A 6,364-nucleotide genomic window follows, 5' to 3' on the forward strand; every position below is an offset into this window, starting at 1 on the left:
TTTTTCACCCAGGCGTGTGAGATGAGGAAAAATTAAACAATGGAGAGGGCGGAGAAATAGACGGAGAAATGTATGGAATTTTAGAGGGAAAAAAAGTGGTTTGTGTGTTAATTCGACTGAGAAGGAGCTTCCCTGCCTTAAGTCAGCGCCTTAAAAGCGAACACGCCTCGTACCGGACTTTTTTACTGGAACGGTGAAATATATAATGAAATTCAACAAGGAAACTGGAAAAACAGCCAAATTGGTGCAGCAAAGTGGTTAATAGGATCATTAGCCTCCTCGCTGTATTTTTTTGGACATTGTGTGCCTGTTCCATAGTCCTCGAGAGCAGATTGCAGGAACAGGCTGACAGTTACCCGCTAACTCAGCAGTGCTGGGTGCAAACTGCCATCTTCCTGTGGATTTACAGCTGCCACTTCTGCTACTTCAATTAGTTCTATAGCACACAGATGTTGCTTAAATGTTGCTGCTAATGATACTGCAATAAGCGTAAGATTCATGCCATATTTTGAGGCACGTAAATTTCTCAAGTGGCACAATTAAAGTGGAAATATTAGGTGGGGAGAACTTGGCAGTCTCTCCAACTTGGAAAGCGCACCCGCTATGCAATAATGGGTCAAAAATTCATTCAAGTTTTACTGCTGTTCAGAGTTTTAAAAGACTTTTCACAGTTGAATGCAAAGTAGTAAAAAGCAGAGTATTAGGAAATGAGAATGCTGTTGTGTTATTCAGACATGACTTTTTAATTTCAGATTGGAATCACGTGCTCCCCTCGGCCACGAGGATGCAGAAGGAATAAATAAAAAGTTTTCTTTAACACTGATTTAATTGAAGGTTCAGCGTGGCCCTTGTGTTAGCGGGGGGAAAAAAAAAAAGAAAGAAGAAAAAATGGTTTCCTGAATCACACACAGAGACAGCATCAATCATTTCCGAAGCCAGATGTAGCCTCCAAACTGCAGCCTGACAACACATCTCCTGTTTGTGCAGCCACCAAGCAATTATTCTTTCCATTATATCTCCCAATGACAGATCTCCAAACCCAGGGCTGTAAAAATTAGAGTTTGGGCTTATACAGTTGTGGCGGGTCTTAAAAAAAAAAATAAGAAAACTTATCATGGCTGCAGTGTTTATGAGCTTGTCAAAGTACATGTACATAATTTTCATCAGAATTTCTTTTACCTCATTTCCAATCCTTCAGGATTAGATTTATCAGCAACTCATTCTGTGCCTGCGTCCGAGCGGCTTTTCCACCTGCGAGTGGTATCCTGGTGGGTTGGCTCTGCTTGGGAAATGGGAAAGCTTTTCTTCCTCCTCATCTTTTCTTCCTTTTCATCCTCGTCATTTATTTCATAGTTTTCTTCATCTTCATGATTTTTTTCATAATTTTTTTATCATTTTATTCATCTTCATATTTTTGCATCACTTTTTCATTATTTGCTTCATCATTGCCTTCACTTCCTTAATTTTCATCATTTTTTTGTCATTTTCTGCATCTTCCTCATTTATTTCATCACTCTTCATCATTTTTTCATCCTTTTTTTCATCATTTTCTTCATGTTCATCCCCTGTATCATCATTCTCTTCATCATTTTTTTCATTTTCATGATTTGCTTCATCCCCATCCTTTTTTCCATGACTTTCTTCATCTTCCTCAGTATTCTTCAAATATTTCTCTCGTTCAAATAATTTTTAAGGTACTGCCTTGGTTGTGCACCAAATTTGAGGTGTCATTTTTAGAACCATCGTGGCCTGTTTGGTACATTCACCACTGTGAATGTGTTTGGATGAGGAAGAAATACCAGTGGGAGCACTAAAGTGGGAGACAAACCCAAAACAAGACAATTTAAAATTGAAATATTATTTTCATTTAATATTTAATTTATTTATACTGGGGGAAAATTTCAGGCAAGCATTCTATCACTCCATACACTTGTCCAAAGCCCCTCTCTAACTCTCTTGCAATTTTCTTCTCCCAGTGAACACAACTATGAAATTAAAAATAGTTTTCCCTGTTTTCTCTTCTAAAAAAGTGACCAGCATTGATAAATGTGCATATTTTTGGTTCTGCCATGCAGTAATGTAACTGAAATTTAATTTCTGCCAACTGAATTTGTTTCAAAACCAAATCCACAATGGAAAACAAAAACCAAGCAAAACCTTTAATGCTTGTTCTCAGGAGAAAGACTGCAGAGGTCTCTGATTTGTGTTTGTGAACATAGAGTCAACATGTGATGATGGTTTTATGGGATTTACAGAAAAAATGCTCTCTCCTTATATAATTTTATGTTTCTGTGACTCATCAGAACTTTCTGTCCTGCACCATATGAGTGGTCACCTGTGATTTATGTCCCAAAGGAGTGAGTAGGTTCAAAAAGGAGTAGAAAAAAGCAACTTGACTCTGAGTATCACATCCAAACTCTTTGTCCAAGTTGCTGCAGCAAAATCAGAGCTAGGAATGCTCCATGAGGTTGCCATGGGATTATTCACTGATTTACCCAACATTATTTAGGGTGGGGAAAAATAAAATCAAATCTGTGCAATTGCCTCAGGAACCACCAAAGTTCAACACAAAGGGTTGTGTTTGTGCTTCCTGATGGATAGGCTGGGCCAGGGCATCACTGGTGACAGTGCTATGGGGGACCAGGAAGCATATGCCAAAATGGTCCATGAGTTTCCCAGCTTTCAGTGTTTGCTGAAAAGACTTTTCTTTGCATTGGAAAAGATTTTCTAATTCTGTCCCACTATGACTTTGGCAGTTTGTTTCTCATGTCAAGTAGCCTCTGTAATCTATTACAATATATAGGCCAGTCTGATTCCCCCCCCTCACTCCAGCCTATGTCCTCTTTCTATTTAGGAATTAATTATGATGCTATCTCGTATAACTCATTAGTATCAATTAATTCTTTCCCTTTCATGATTTTATATAGCTAAATTAGATTGCCTCTTAGGAACTTAATAATCAGTATTGGACTCATTTAGACAGATCTCTTTTCCCCTTCTCCACCCAGTTTCACTTGGGCATGAGGATGCAGTGGTGGGAAGTGCCTCCTCCCCTCCAGTGGTGACAGGGATGGTGTGATGCCACAACTGTGCCCCGTCTCCACTGTCCCCACCAACTCTGGCCTCACCTTACCTATAACTCTGAATTCTAGCAGTCTTTTTTTATTATTATTTATTTATTTTGGTGCTGCACAAGATGTTATTCTTGGTTTACCAGCATGAATAGGAAATATCCTACTTCCAGCATTTGGCCAAAACATCATGAATTATCTTCCCCTTAAACTCGCCACAGGGACAAGGAGAGACATCGAGGGAGATGTTGGTTTCCTCATTCATCTTGGTGGGGAGTTAACTCTGAAATCAGAGCATTGCTGGCATTCACATGTCCGTGTTTAACTGCTTCACTGCTTTACTGGCACGTCAAATCCATTCAGGGAAAAAAAGCAGTAATATGATTGAATATATCTGGCAGGACCTGGTATTCCCACTCATTTTGAATCTGATCCAGCAGTAGCAGCAAAGGCAATTAAATAACAAGTTTTTTCTCCTGCAAAATGAGTTGCAAAATGCCCCCCAGCTGCATGATGTAGGAAATACACCTTGATTTTACTAATTGCTGTGCCTGTACCTCACTGGGGCAGGATCCAAGGCAGCTTCCCATGATCCACATCATGTATTCCAAGCAACTGAGCCCAGGCTGGGCTGGGTTATCCCACACCACGGGGGGCCTGGGATGAGTTGCTGAGTGACTGTGGGCAGGGGATGGTGAAAGGTGAGCGGATTTGCCTTGTTGAAAACATCAAACATCAAACATCATCTGCCACCCTTGGGCAACACGACACTCCAGATGCTCCTGCGATCAGCTGGAAGAGAGCTCAGTCTCAGCCTCTTGCTGAAAATAACAGCCAGGCTGATGTAGATGCAGCTTATCTTTAGTGAGGCAGCAAAGTGCAGCCTAAAAAATAGAATTTTGGGAGATCAGCCGGTGTGATGTTCGAGCTGCACCATCATGGGACAAAACTGAACCATCCTGGCCGTGGCACCGAGCAGCCATGATCTGTTGCATTGCAATACAACCTAGAAAAAGTTGGATTTTTTTAAAAAAGAATTAAAATATTTAAGTGAAAAAAAAATAGAAAAATAAAAAAATCAGTGTTAGATAAGTTGTTGCAGGTTGCAGCACACACATGACTGCACATGTGTGTGCTGGGTCTTGGAGCACCCTGATCTAGTGGAAGGTGCCCCTTTCTGTGGCAAGGGGTTGGATGATCTTTAAGGTCCCTTCCAACCCAAATCATTCCATGATTCCATGATATTGCATCTCCCTTACATCACCGAGCACTGCAAAAGTATGGCCCAAAGAGGACAATAACCCCATTGCAGGACAAAGTTGTCCATCAGTACTTTTCCCTACAGCAGCTTTGGAAGAGCCCAGGTTCCTCCTCAGAAGGGCTGCTGGAAATTACTGTATTGATCCCAAATTTTAGTGTTTCCATATTCAGTGCCAGATCAAACAACAGAGCCAGAGACAGGAGGGTTCTGCTGGGAAAGCCAACAAACACGAGGTGGTTTTAATCAGTAGCATAAGGAGTGTAATTGCTAAATCCCAATTAAGGAAGATGTGGGTCAAGTAAAGGAAAAAGGGTGGATTTCTGTGAAAGCTGAGGAAAAGTCAAAGGTTGAGGCTCATAGGATAACTTTATTTTGGGAATAAAGATTTGAAGCTGCCTCCTCCTCCCATTGCTCCCCCAGCATCCAGCCACTCACCACTCCTGCCTCAAACACCCACTTCAGGGGGATGCCAAGGGAAAAAAAGGGAAGAAAAAAAAAAAAGGAGAAAAATGGAACCCAAAACTTCACTGGAAGGACAAAATTTTTTTTCTTGAGAAAACTACTAGTCTGTTTTCCTAAAAATTTAAAGAAAATTCAATCTAAACCCCCTTTCAGGATGGTGTTCAAATATGATTTTCAGTAAAAATAAGGGAAAACGTACTGTCTGATCTATCTTTTATTAATTTTTCCATGAGAAGATCATCTCTTTCTCCTAAAGGGAGATTATTCCCATTATCAACAAATTTTCACTAGTATTGTTCAAATCTAAGAGTTTTACTGAATTTGCACTTCCTTTGGCTAATCAGGGAGCTCCCTCTATTATTTAATCTATTTACATTCATGTATGCAATTATATTTTGTAATCTGATTATGTGTTCTATATCTTTGCAAGGCTGAAAATGCTGAATGTTGCGTTTCTTTTTTATTATATGAGTTGTCAAGTTCTTTTTGGATGGAAATGAGAGTTCAGTACCACGGTGGTGAGAACAGCATTAATTCCACCAGCTAAGCAGACCTACCAAAATAGTGTTGGATATGAAATTCTGTACCCGAATATTACATTTTATTAATAAATTTCATTAGTAAAGTTAATATGCAAAGGAGATACTATTATCTATAATAAAAAAATTAATAGGTGGTTTCTGATCATCACGTCCTTCAAGATACTAAAACCCAGCAGATCTTATCCTTTCAAATCTATTTTTTATTCATAGATAGGGAGAGGAAAACACATTTTCTGCTCTTCCAACTCCCAATCATGTTTTCAGTTCTGAGTGAATTAGTCATTGACCTGAACCAGCTGAATACATTGAAATGAAAAAAAAACCAACCCAGCTTTCTGCTGTTGCTGAAATCGCTGTCATCACGTTTATCACTGCAGCAAAGTCTGATGCCTGGTGCTGAGCTGGATCCTGCCACCTCACTCATCTGAACCACTTCAAAATGATCTCAGAAATATCTTCTGCCTAAGCCTGTTTTGCATTTAATCTGAATTATTTATCTAAGTTATCAGTTTCCTTGGCTTTATTCTCATGGCACCCTCTGCACTGACCCAAACCGATGGGTGAAATACCAACCTCAGCCCCTGGAAGTGTCCAAGGGCAGGCTGGATGGGGCTTGGAGCAACCTGACCTAATGGAAGGTGTCCTTGCCCATGGCAGGGGGTGCGGCTGGATGGTCTTTAAGGTCCCTTCCAACCCAAACCAGTCTGTGATCCTATGACAGAGGAATAACGTAGGACAAGATATTGTTTTATTAAGAAAAAGAGGAAACTGGAAGCAATGACAGTAAGCAATGTAAATTTGGCCTGGAGGAGATCCAGTTGTGACTGCTGAAATGGTTATTTTAGCATCCAAACCTGCTCTTTCTGCTGTCCCTTGTATTTGAACTTACTGTTGGAGTGCAAAGTTCACACAAACCAGAATTATTTATGCCAGCTTCCACTAAGAACAGAAAATTTCACCACAGAAGGAAAAAAAAAATCTTTATTTTCCTATCTTTGACTCAAAATGTGTCATCCCTATAACATGGA

Source organism: Manacus candei, unplaced genomic scaffold (genome assembly GCF_025592945.1).
Source record: "Manacus candei isolate 608988 ecotype Guabito, Panama unplaced genomic scaffold, ASM2559294v1 h1tg000050l, whole genome shotgun sequence".
In the NCBI taxonomy this organism is placed as follows: domain Eukaryota; kingdom Metazoa; phylum Chordata; class Aves; order Passeriformes; family Pipridae; genus Manacus; species Manacus candei.